This window comes from Scophthalmus maximus, chromosome 8 (genome assembly GCF_022379125.1).
Source record: "Scophthalmus maximus strain ysfricsl-2021 chromosome 8, ASM2237912v1, whole genome shotgun sequence".
NCBI lineage: Eukaryota > Metazoa > Chordata > Actinopteri > Pleuronectiformes > Scophthalmidae > Scophthalmus > Scophthalmus maximus.
Genome location: NC_061522.1, coordinates 24,560,597 through 24,574,384, shown reverse-complemented (window position 1 = coordinate 24,574,384; position 13,788 = coordinate 24,560,597). Strand labels below are relative to the sequence as shown.

General features: G+C 40.3%; 1 long non-coding RNA gene across 1 annotated transcript; it reads right to left on the bottom strand.

The window, feature by feature from the left end:
• Positions 1-967: 967 nt before the first annotated feature.
• Positions 968-4,659, bottom strand: LOC118313176. Its single transcript, XR_004794404.2, has 3 exons — positions 2,706-4,659; positions 2,448-2,606; positions 968-1,386 (listed from the first exon to the last, which is right to left on the bottom strand). It is a non-coding gene; the product is annotated as an uncharacterized LOC118313176 (long non-coding RNA).
• Between the last annotated feature and the right edge of the window lie 9,129 nt (positions 4,660-13,788).

Genomic DNA, 13,788 nt, shown 5'->3' with positions numbered 1-13,788 from the left:
TTGTGTTTTTTTTTCAAGGGTTTAAGTGCCAGTCTATTTCCTGGCTGGTAGCAGTCACCTGGTAGTTTTCTAATTCCCATCCACTTGAAGTTGCCATGCAGCAGTTGAGGACTGCAGGAAGTCACTTTTCTCCTCTCTTGAGGCCAGTTTAGACTTTAGTTTTACATGTGATGCTTCTTGCAATGAGCCGCTCTGCATCATTCTGAAATCTAACGGTTTACCTGGCTGCAACTAGATGGGACAGTGTGTCATTTTTAAAGCCACCAATCGAAGTACTTCCAGTCTAACGTCAGCTTTTCAGGCTGTTATCTCCTAGCTGAATACTTTGTAGGGTCTAGCTGCCTACTCTTCTTGCTTTACTGCACGCCACTCCACAAACCACCTCCACCCCAGCACCTCCTTTTCATACATATCTGACTTAATCAAGGTCATGTGTTGTCATTGATGCCTGCTCCGTTCTGCACCGGTGGTATTTTTACTTCAGTCATTCAGTACATTGTCATTATTGTATTAATGTAGTAAATAATAAAGGGAAATTCCAACTATTCCAACTCCGCATCATCCATAACCACGGATACTTGATATCACGGGATGAGTGCAAGACTTTTACTTTTATTATATGAATACATAAATACATAAGTTGTCTCTATAAATGTAGTCCAATTTAATGCTGAATTGTGGCATTATGGCACTGGTATTACAGTAGAACACCAAATAAAATGATGTTCCACATGATTAATCAGTGCATTTTGTCTTAGATATGAATTACACTCCCTCTTCTCCCAGGTGACAACTACAAAAGCCGGGCCCACCTCTTCACAGTTGCTCTGTTGCACACATTATTGCTGAAACAGTGCCACTCACGGCATTCTAAAAGATGACTATTTAAAGGTTGGTCCTGCTCTATGTCGATGGGCTACACACACCTTAGATCATTCCCCAAGGAAAATCAAAGCGTTCATCCTGATTGAAAAGAGACATTTGTTTATTTCCAGTTGTGTTAGTTTCATTTAAAGTGAAATGATCAAATGTGAATTTGAATGTACTCTGGGTCACAGGTAAACATTTACACATCTCAGAGATTAATAAATATGATTCTATGTATGTGTCGTTGTCATTTTTGGAGAACAAAAGTGGTATTGAGTGGTAACAGTTTTCATAAAGTAAACTAGTGATCATTTAGAGGAATTGAGTAGAAATAGAACATGTTCTTTTCAAAAGAAACTCTGTTTACTATCTCTCACTATCTCTTTGTGCAGTCCCATGGCAGTTGGATACAAAATTCAAAGCCCAGTTTTCCATTTCTTGCACATGTTTGGCAAAACTGTATACCTTTGGTGGCTCCAGGAAGCTCCAGAATCCATTGATGCCTGGTGGTCTTCGCCGCTGCACAGAGAATAGCACACACTGACATAAATATGGAGAAGCTGACATTACTCTGATGCTCAATATATAAATAAATCTACCAGGGTGGGATAAAGATGCAGGATGCTTACATGATTTGTCAATAGCAGCACTGGAAATAATCGTCTTGCTCAGTGTCTCACTGGCTCACAACAAGACAGGCCCAAGTTACACTGAAACATTTCCTCTTCCACTTAGTTACAGCTCCAACAGGATATTGAGCAGAGGGCTAGAAAACTGATATTTGATTACAGATAGTTGTTTTTTAGGTATATATAAACAACTGTGTTAGTAACTACTGATCATTGTGGTTGGCTTCACTGTTTTTATTATTTGACTATAGGAACCTTGTTGCCTTTAGCAACTGTCAACTTATGCCCCCACATGGAATCTATTTAATCGGACAGGAATGCAAATTGAGTTGATCCTTTCTTTCCTCTGACAAAAACTCTGTTTTGAGAAAAAAGCATTTTCTTTAACAAATACATAAAAAGTAGTCCCTCCTGGCTGCCTGCACAGTGCATAGCGGTTCCTATGCAACACACTAGCGTTTCTCAGAAAGAAGGCTATGAGCCGGTAGCTCGGTTCAACGGCAATATAAATTTGAAGGCTACTGTGGGCCGTAGTCCACGCCAAAACTACAACCATTCAACTTCACTGTGTGCTTTGAGCTCACGTAAGTTACCTCAACTTCACTCCGTCGCTACCCATGTCTACTTACATCGTTACTTCCTCAGTCGCTGAGTGATACGGACCTGTGCAAACTGATTTGACCAATCAGATCGCTTGATTTGAGCTATCCGTTTTATAATTGCTGTTGATTGTCCTTTAAACAAACAAATATATATATATGGAAATATGTTCATCTGTTAGGAGGAAGCAAGGGGAGGAAGAAAAAATAAAAGATAGCATCTGGTGCATCATACGCCCTAGGCCTGCTCACCATGGGGAATCATTACAGAAATCACACACACACACACACACACACACACACACACACATATTGCTAACATCAAGTCCTTCAAAAGATAAAAGATGGTTACCTGGATGTATGGATGAAAAATCTGACATAAAGTCACTATTATGCAGCTGCGTGGATGGATACCATCTTCTTCTGATCTTCTATATTTTCTTTGTTGTTTGTTAATGGTGACGTGGGCTGGACAGAGCGATCAGATCTTGATCGGATTTCAATGTGGACACTGGAGACACATTTTAAAGCCTTGTCTAAATCTTTACATATCTAGATACGATCTGAATATGAGACATTTAAATGCCATTCAATGGAGTCATTTACTTACATTCATTTCCTCGAGACTAACTCTAACCCAACCATATCTCCCACTTGCCTAACCTTAACCTAACCTTGAAACCTCACACACACACACACACACACACACACACACACACACACACACACACAGAGAACAATGTCATGAAACTCTGCTGCGAGTGATGTGTCACGTTACACATTTCCATGCTGCCATGAGCTATGATCACTATCAACCAAGCTGGCTTTGATGCACAAACTCTCATTCCCTCTGACTCTCTTCGCTTTGCCTCACATTGATGCAGATGACTACCATTCCAGGAGACTGACACACACTGGTGTGTTTGCTCTCTGTTTGAGTGTGTATACGTGTGTGTGTGTGTGTGTGTCTGTGGATCTGCATGTACTTTGAGAGAATATCAAGGCTCATTTGTGGTGCCGTAGCCTGATTTTACACTGAGGCTGAAGTTTGGCAACATCAAAGGCTCCAGACAAAACCAAGTGGATTTTCATGATCGCTTATCATTGTTTTTCTTAATTGCTTCGTCACAGTGGGTTTGATGTACGCTTAGTTCGCTATGTGGTTTCATACGATCATATTTCAGTGATATTTCAGTTGGTCTTTATCAGACAAACACATATAGCACACGTCTCCATCTGCATACATTTGGAGAAACACTCCTTTACTGACTGTCAAGAGAACTTGTGGCTAATTATAGCATGCTCACCATCAGTCTATCTAGTCTTGCACCAAATACATACACAGCAATTATGCATAAGCATAGAGATAAACGCATAGTGATACCAACGCTTACAGCAGCAACACAAACACATTGCACAGTCCTAGCTCAATTAACCTTTGATTTATGCATACTTGTCTGGAGATAATTTAGGTTTACACAACTCCTGACTCTCTACGTAAGAAATTCAAAGACAATATTTAAAGCTTTACAATATACGACCAGAGAAATTGCAAACAACAGCAATCCTTAGCATCTAACAGAGCAAAGAGTGTTTACAGAAAAAAATTAATAACTCAAGTTTACTGCACTTGTCAGCTGTCTTGTTTTTTCTGTCTTGTATCAGACTTGCACCAGTCTGAGGACTGGTGGATTGATTTGCCAAAACCTAAACTAGGGATTGCATTTAAGTGTTAGATTCTATTTTGAAATTGTGCCATACAATCTGATATTTTAATTGATATGCAAATTTGAAGAACACAAATCTCATGGGAAACAGTCGCTCCAGCTGTTAGAATGAGACAATTTGCTGCTATTCTTTGTTTTAATGACAGTCAACTGATTATTGTTGTGCTTTCGACTCTTGGTTGGACAAAACAAGTTATTCTAAAATGCCACTTTGGCCTTTGGGAAATTATAATCAGAATTTTAAACTACCTTCTGGTATTTTATAGACAAAATGATGAATAGAAAATAATTTGCTGTGTAATTGACAATGGAAATAGTTTCATATTTCTGCACCAGCTGCCACTTAAAGCAAAGGATATATTTATGTATTTATATATATTACATATATATTGCCACTGATAATTAACACCCAACTACGTGGGTTCCCACAACCTTTGTAGAAACTTTCAGCTCATTTGTTTTCCAATCAGAAACTTTTGTGGTTATTGTCTCTCAGTGATCTCATCAGTGCTGTTTCTGCCTGTCACTGTACACATACACAACATTAGTGACTAGTTGCCGAACATTGTTGAACATTACACAGCCAAGAAGTCAGATATTTTCATAATGACTCTGCCCTCAGGAATATTAGTTCTAGTGGACTTTTATTTATTTTTCCATTTCTTGTGCAGCTTTACGTGCTTAGCCTTTCTTGGTCAAGTTATCTCTCTTTTCCGTGTTTGTGTTTTCTTGAGTTTCCTGTTTTATTTTGAAGTCCCTTTCCTTGTGTTGCTCACTTCCTTTCCCGTGTCTTGTTTCTGGTGTCTTTGCTTTTCCTGTGTCTCCTGCCCCTGTGATTGTCTGCACCTGCTCCTAATGTGTCTCACCTGTGTTCAATTAGCCCCGCCCACCTTGTGTCTATTTAGTCTCTGTGCTTCCCTTTGTCTTTGTTGGTTCGTCTGTTATTTTCCCCCAGTCTGTACTTGTGATGTGGTTCCTGTGATCCCACCCGGCCCAGTTGGTTAGTGTTTTTGGATTCCTGTTTGTTCCCTGTGTGGCTATTGTTCTATTCCGTTACTTTATTCCTTTTCTACATCTGTGGACACCCTTGGTTGGATTTGGTTTTCATTTTACTTTAGAAATTTGTAAGTTTGCTTTCTTTTCTATTCATTAAATCATTACTTTAAATTGCCATCCGCATTGTGGTCCTGCTTCCTGCATAAACGTGACACATGAGGTGGACACCAAAGCGGATCTAAGAGAGTGAGCATTAAGGCGGTATCAGGGTGGACACAAACAGGATTCCAAATGATTTGCCAATGTTGTTCCGTAACTGCTGGATGTGTAGACGGGCAAAGGCTTGCTAACAAGTTCTCTCTATAAACTTAAAACAATTAAACTATGCCAGTTTTGGTGTTACACAGCCCCTGTTTGTGTTAAGTATAATCCTGGTAATCTGGATCATGTCTCTGGCCATCAATTCCATCAGTTATCACAACCTACACGTTTGTGTAACTTCTTCTTTCCACTTCAAACCCCACTTTAGCAATGTCACCATGTTCCTGTTCCATGCTTTTCTCCAAACATTGAACAGACTCAACACACACAGCCAATATCTCACACTCCAATGTTCAAATTTTCAGCCTGGAGATATCATTGATCTTATCTTGATCTCACTTTGACATGGGGAAAATTCTTAAGCTGCATTTTAAAACAGCAACCAGAACCGCACCTCCAGAGGGCCTCACTTTAGCTAGTAGTGCATGTGTGCATGCTACTGGTTTGTGATCCACTTGAGGTAAATTGATTCAGATCTGTTTATTCATGTCAGGTCAAAACTGTTTATTTGACTTATACCACGTACACTGCTGTGCCTATGCTTGGTCTCACTAATACAGGTTGTTAAAGCTGCTGTCGGTAGGATTTGCAAAAATAACTTTTTTTCATATTTGCTGAAACTGTCGCTATATGCTGGTAGTAATATGTGAGACAGATTGTCTGTGACAGACTCTGGGTCATTCAGCACCCCCTACTGCCTTTAATGCCATTTGCCAGAATCCGCCGCGCCCAAGCAAAAATGTCCAATCACAGCCAGGGGGCGTCTCTCCGCTCTGTCTATTATCCGGGTACGAGAGGCTCAGCGCTGCAGAACCTGTGCACAGACTCGCTCGGTCACGACCAAGCTCATGTCTTCGCAACAAGAGCTCGCAGCAGAAGCGGCGTTAGTTTGAAAACACCGCGGCAGAGAAAAGCCAAGCATTGAAAAAACTTCCCGGCTCCTTTGCCAGAAACTGCATATGCGACAAAGACCACGAGCAAAAACAAGCTAAAAAGAAGGAAGCACATGGAGCGCATGTAAACATCGGAGCGGCTCCATAGAAGCAACGACACGACAGGGTTCACAAACGATGCGTTCTGCTTGACCGGTAATATTCTATGTTTCATATATCTTTTATTTTCCATGTTATTGTCGCACTCTGTGACAGTGTGTTACTGTACTGTTGTAATCAGGCTGCTAGTTCTAGCCCCACAGTGCTACGGCTATTGGTTAGTGGTGTTTGTAGCATAATAGCTGAAAATGTTTGTGTCCAAGCGGTCTAATCTGTTTTGAGAGTTTTCCAGACGTGTGTCATTGTGTGCTCTCGCCACCAAATGCTCCCCATCATACTGTTTAGTTAGCTTCACTATTTATCACCAACGTAGCATCCCGTGCTATGCTAAGTATGTGTCGCTATTCCCAGCTGTGTCACGTTCACTGAATTTGCAAATGCGTGATACATTTGTGAGAAGGAATATTTTTTCCTGGATCATAGTTTCATATGCTCGTGTTGCTTTTCTCCACAGAGGCTGACTTTGCTGAGGGGACAGCTGAGGAAGGAATATTCAACACTACTGTATTTTATTCATGTGCAAAATAAAACGTGACAATACTACATCAGTGTACTTTGATACATTTGTTATGCTTTTCTTTGAGATACTGCATCAGTAGTACTGAACCAGTGAATCGGATTACCCCAAATTCATATATTTGTAATGCCTCGAATTGATTCAAAAAGTATATTGATAAAAAAATTAAGTTATCTTCCCATTGTTGTATATTTATGCAATGAGAAACCAATCACTTTCATAATACACTTTATTGCAAAGCAAATGCTGAGGTTGCATAAATATTAAAATATAACGTTGAAATAAATTAAATGAAAAAAAATATATATTGCACAGTATTTACATATAGCACAGTCTGAAGCTAAACCATCTTGGATGAAACCAGTTCACGCTGCAGGTACCAACTGGCGCATCACATGAAGATCAGCTGTGTCTTCGGCTCCCAGGTTCTGGGGTGTGGGGCCATAACATGCTGACCTCTGCCCCGTCTCCCACGGCCGCTGCCCCGTCTCCCACTGCCACTCCTAGCTTGACTGCTCGTCGAAGCAGCCGTGTTCACTTCCTCATCAGAGTCCAGTGTACCAGTCTCAAAGCTCTATTAATGTTATAAAATATAGATAAAAGCGACAGTCGTCCTGCAAAGCAGCAAATGATGTATATGAAGATAAAGCTGTTAATTAACAGGCCTATCATGTAGCACTCTGTAGTAGCTAACACGCTAGCTAACATGCTAGCTACTGCTAGGTACGTAAACAAGCTAATATACAGTGATTTACGGACGCCCACGTTCAAAAACACTGACGATGTGTCCCCAAAAAGTCACAGGTAATAACGTGATGCAACGGTAACCAAAAAAATGTGTTATAGTCTATCAATGTGGACAGTACTCCGTGTTAGCTTCAGGTTAGCTTCTTACCGGTGGGAACGCCATGTTACGTACCTTGCCTGGCTTCGGTTGCCATGGTAGCGTGCACAGGCATGGAGGGCTGGGAGGTGCTGTGGAGGAGGAACCGAAGAGCAGCAGAGAGGGAGGGGGAGGGAGCAGGAGTCGTTGGATTTTGAATTCTGAGACTATGTCCACACTTCTCTCAATCCTACCGACAGCAGCTTTAAATGGCTGTTGCTTTGTACTGATTTTGTACGCATTTTATATGTTGGGCGTGGGGCAAGCCATCCCATTCTTGAAAAGAAAAACCTTAATGCTACGTATATATATCGCTGTAGCAGTTTATTGCCATTTTGCAGTCACAATTTCAAAAGTAATTTCACTCAATTCCATCTCCTTGTAAACTAGTCTTTCTCACTGGCTATTATGAAAGTAATGGCACAATCATATTTGGGATCATCCACACCTTAATGGTGACATATTATGCTCATATTCAGGTTTATCCTTTTAATTTTGGCTGACCACTTGAAAAGGTTTTCATGCTCTAATGTCCAGAAAAGGCATCAGTGTTCTCATACTGCCCATTCCTGCAGCTCCTCTTTTCACTCTGTCTAAAACGCCTGGATTTCTTTTAGCCCCGCCCTCCCATTTAAAATCCCAGTTTTCTCTGATTGGCCAGTTGGCCCAGTCTGTTGTGATTCTCCAACCGATTTCAAGAAGTGTAGGAAATGTCACGCCCCTACACCAGAAAAGTGGAGATTCTCAAAATGCAGGCAGGGTTACCCCAAAAGAGTCCAACTGTGACATCACAGTGGGAGACAAATCTGAACCAGTTGTTCAGAGCCAGGCTGTAGGGTTAAGCCAGCCACAAAAAATGATTTTTGCATAACATGTTACCTTTAACATCAAAATGTTTGGTATTATTGGGGCGGCCCCGATTCGATCTGCAAGCAGTTTGGCAGTTTTAAAACTGGATTTGCTAATTTAACCCCTCATAATCTAGTGTGGTTCTCAGTATATACCAGTCTCAAACCAGTTTTCTCCTGTAATTGTTGGGATGGCTGATTCAGGAATAAATCAGTCGAAAAATTCCTACTGGCTGATCCCAGCTGGAATTTATGCAACGGAATCTGGAAGATCAGTTAATAACATTCCATTTTAATTATTTGCTATCAATGATGAACTGTATGCCTTTTAATTGAATTCTGTATAAGTCAGATATTAACAAGTCTAATGAAATGTTCACTCACTTTGGGGGGGGGGGGGGCAGGCTTCTCTGTGGCTGACTGATGCCTTTCATGGGTCTAACCAGTCACTGCTGCTATTCTGTCATCTTAACATCGACACCGAAGTGGCACCGATGTCTCCTATTTTTTTACATAAATTTCAGGACAAGCCATTTTTCCTTTACCATTTCCACCATTCTTAATATGGGTGACACCGTTTGTCACCTGCTCTCATGCTGTGCATTTTTCCATATTCTTGAAGAAGTCTAGTCAAGTAAACCTTCAGCTGAACCTCATTTAGCAGTGCGTAAAACCCATTGTTCATTGTTACGGGCACTGAGACGCTAACCACGCCCACTTTTCCTATCGTTATTTTAATAATAAGTATATTGCACATACTTATTAATAGACAGTGCATAAACATATCAGCCAGCAGCAAACAATGCAGCAGTAGTGGGATACAATGTAAAGATAAAATACTTTATCCAGTGTGCGTGACAAAAAAACACCCACTATAAACATGGAAGTTTTGATCACAGCTTTATTGACATGAGGAATGTCATGTCAGTCCCTTTTCAATCAACAGCATTGTTAATGCATTTAATCTGTCGTGACGTGGTATTTCTACAGTCTTAGACACAGCAGACGCTGTGTTGCTGCTGGTCGCTCTTTTTTTGCAGGAATTGTCAACATGAGTATCGCTGACTAACTCAAGAAAAGAGTAGAGAGCTGCAGGGTAGAGCCATAGGGCAGGACTCACTCCTGCCCCAATGAGCCACTATGGGCACTGACCGCAGTTCCTATCTTTACCCACTACGCTATTTGATGAATCAGCCAGCGACAATCGGGCGCTGAGCTTTACTACCCCAATATTAAGTCACGCATTAAATTGAGACTTAATCAATGACATGACTGTCAACTTTCAAAAATCTAAAAATGTTGTCTAACTTACAGAATAGGTAGCGATATAATCAATCTATGATGTATTAATGTGGGAAAATATTTTATAAGGAGGAACTTTGTTTTGGGGTGGATGATTTTTTTCGGACGGGCATGTCCTAAAATTTGGATTTTGAACTTTCATCATTGGCCTCTAGCTTTCTCGTCCAGATCCGGATTTTATTGCTGTTTCAAGGCAAGAAAGTGCACACTGCATTAATGGCTATTTTCTGCCAAGTTTAAAAGTCTTCCAGGCTCAAAGCTTTAGTGATCATTTTGATACTCTGTGATAGCGGCTGATAGGTGGCAAGATAATGGCTTTGGACTGAAATGGCATCACATTGTTACTAAATTTCCATTTTGAAATAACAGGTGTGCAGAGTCCCTTATCATAATTTTACTTTGCCTGATGAAAAACAGCATTGACAAAGTTACTCATAAGTGCAGTTTTGCTAGTATACACTGCAGGCTTAAAATATTATTGGAGATTTGGTGTATGCCTAATGTCTTATTCAGTGTAATAGGAATGTTATACATGCTAAAGAGCCTATTATCCAGAATGATGTAACTTTTTGTGTTCTTATCTTGTGCAGATACAAAGCAGGAGTCACCTCAGGTGTGTACCATGGCAGTGTAGCACTGTTAAAAAACCCAGCCTATTTATTGTTCATTTTTAACTTGTCAGAGAAAGAGCGCAGGTGCAATTATTTATGCTCTTATTCATTCAAGTCACGACAGAGAACCAGCATGTACAACACCGGGGCCCCAACTCAGCCAAAGTGTAGCCATAATTAATGTCACTAAGTACACCTGACATGTCAACATGGTGGCTGATTAACTGTGTCTGAAATCACTCACTAAATAGTCCGCGGCATCTCATGTAAGCCTTGTTCTAGTGCTGCTGAATGTTTAATGTTTAATGTTTAATTTTGATACCCTATAGTAGAATCCCAAAATGCATCGTGAAAAGGGCACAACCGATGGTCTCAAACCAATCAATAAAAAACCATCACGCATTGCGCTCACCGAAAAAAACAAGACAGACCCTAAAGGAGAGAAAACCAATGCAGCATGAAAATGGTAACCTGTCTTTAGACTTATTAGGGGAGTGTTCATGCACACAGGTATCATTTTAAAATCTAAGAACCCAGCTGTTAATTCCTTCACTCTGTACAAGCTTGTGCCATGCTTCTGTCCGATGTAGACTATCTGGTATGAGAATAAAAACACTACAGCATGATGCCTAGCATGTGTGACTGTCTTCCAGTGGGATACAATGAGGTTGTTCCAGAATGTCTTCATACCATACACGCTATTGAACAATTATTTTGATAAGTGAAGCAATTGGTGATATTGGTGTACCTGTGCAAACCCTGGTCATTGTTTTTTCTTGTGTATCATGTCCAATTTATTTCCACTAATAGCGTCTTTGAAAAAATAAGTGTAAGGTCTTGCGCAGTGCAATTATCATGAGAGCACGGCATATCGCATTTGATGTTTACTTTATTCAAAAATGTAATAGCATTCTATTTGCGTATTCTCCTATGTAAACTGAAACCCTGCAGTCAGATAAACAGAGATTGCACTTCAAAAAGACGGCAATGGAAGGGAATGTCTGTGTATTCTCATATTCCTTTAGAAACAATAAACACCATCTTTTAACTTCCAAACTCTCCGCGGTGGCATGGCAGCGACTCACTCAGCTTGGGTGAGGCAAGGATCTTTGAAGGAGAGCGAGAGGAAGTGAAAGAGACAACTTCTGAAAATAAACATCCCTCCTGAGATGCTAAGTGTTTTTCTGTGTATGTATCATTTTGATGACAACAATCCCTTTGACTCTGTGTGTGTGTGTGTGTGTGTGGGTGCCTGGTGTGTGCGTACTGAGTGATTTACTCAGTGGCTATTTCATCAAATTTTACACCTCCACCAAATAGCATCCTTCAGGAAGAGCACGGCTGTATTTGTGCTTTTATCTATAGAAACATGTTCTGCTCAATTTACTTCAATTTGTCTATCAGCGTAGGTGTAATATTTGACTTTTTGGAATTGCTTCATAGAAGAAAAAAAAACATACTCAATTTCCTTCAGCTCACTCGTGTGGATAGCTATTATATCACTTCAAGGACGAACTGGGATGAAAAAAATGCCCCCAGGCTTTTTCACTAAAACTGGTTCACCTCTTCAATGATGCACCGTCAGTCAATCATGCCATGACACACCAAACTAACCCTTGAAGTGTTGCAATGGATTGCATTTAAGAAAATAAAAAAATAGTCATAAGTTTCAAGCATGCAACATTTAGAAGTTGTTGTTTTTGCAGTAACATGTAGTTCATCAGTGAGAGTCATTGAAACACCCATCAAGCCAGTGCAAGTGTGTTGCAGCAATTTAAGTATTTTAAAACAGGGATTAAGCTAAAGCAACTATTTTCAGCCAATGATGAACTGGCCATATGTTGTAGTCCTAGTAGGATGCTTCACAACCTGGGTCATTCAATGCAACAAAACAACAACAACTCTGACCTTGATTGGGTTGTTTTAATTTTTGAATTTCAACAATAATGATTAGGATTTCTATGGATTGATTTTTTGTCTGATGTTAGAGCTCCGCTCTGGATCTGTTTGCATCTGTTAGGACTTATGCTCGTCCACTTTCAAGAGTTTGGTGGAAAGATTTATACTTTTCTTATGTGTATGTTGGGGCTAAAGCAGGATTTATTACATTGTAGGAAGAAGATTTTTTAAAGTTGGTCAAAATCTAATCATATTCTATCAAGTATAACCCTCACAAATCTACGTGATTTGTTTGTTTAATCTTTACACAAAAAAATGTAAAATTGCAATGCAAGTTGTAGTTTGAAGTCCCTGCTCCAGCCAATAAGTGAAAAGTGGAAACATGCACATGGAAGTCTGTTTTATCTTGGGGGAACTTCTACAAAACAAGAAAAAATGTATAAAACCTTGAAAAAAATGGCTTGAAATGCATGCATGAAATCTGATAATGTGACTCAAGTGAGGTCACTTATACATAGGGCACATGGATATAAGGAAGCATTTGTCCTCCATTTTGAAGGAGCCTTCTAAAGGGGACAGTCTGTGTCAGTCCCCTAAATTGGGACACAGCTAGTCTTGTTTAGCCTCATGTTCAAATATTCCAGTATTCTTCCTAGTGTTGCTTTCTTGTCTATGACCTTTGCTTGTGTTTTTGGACTTTGGAGTTTTGTCTTAGGGTTTGCCTGTTTTTTGATTACCTTAACTGGACCGACATTTTGTGTACGATTAATTGGACTGTAGGTAAAGATTATGCATTTTATACCTAACCTTAGTCTCCTGAGCGTTCTCTACATTTTTACTCACGACTGCTTCGGTGGTAGTTCCCACTGTAGAAGGTTTCTCCAGAACCATATTATGCCATGATGTCATACAATCGAAAATATATCCAACCTCTCTGCCGTGGCTGGTAATAATAAGAGAGCCTGTATTCATAAGTGAGCTATGTTAAAAGGTACCACTGTAAACTTCCCAGTTATGGTCGTAAATAGCCCCTCCCTCCCCATTTTTTTGATGATAGTGAGCACCTGACTCGGACCATGCTGTCTCCAACAACACTCAGCCACTTACCAAACTCCAAGGGCTTTGATGTACAAGGTCCACCAAACGTTTTGATGTCCGTGTGACACACCATTAGGGATTTTCTTTTTTGGTAGAACTTGCTGCCAGAGTTGTTTTTATGTGTCCTTGACAGCATGCAGGTGTCAAAACAGAGGAAGAGACTCACTTAAAGATAAGCATGAACATCGCTCTGCTTGGAGAAGGGAAATGTTGGCCCAACTGTGCGGCAAAAAACAGAGACAGAGAGACGGGGAAATTCATTCAGGATTAGGAGAGGAATGAGTGCAGGTGACCTCGATAACCCAAGAAATGGGGCATCGTGACCATCTCCTCTGCTTCGGCTGAAGGACAAATAGAAAGAGACTGGGGATGAAGAAGAAAGGAACTTTTCAAGCGAATGATGGCTTGATAGAACAACAAAGTGAGTTACATAGAAAAC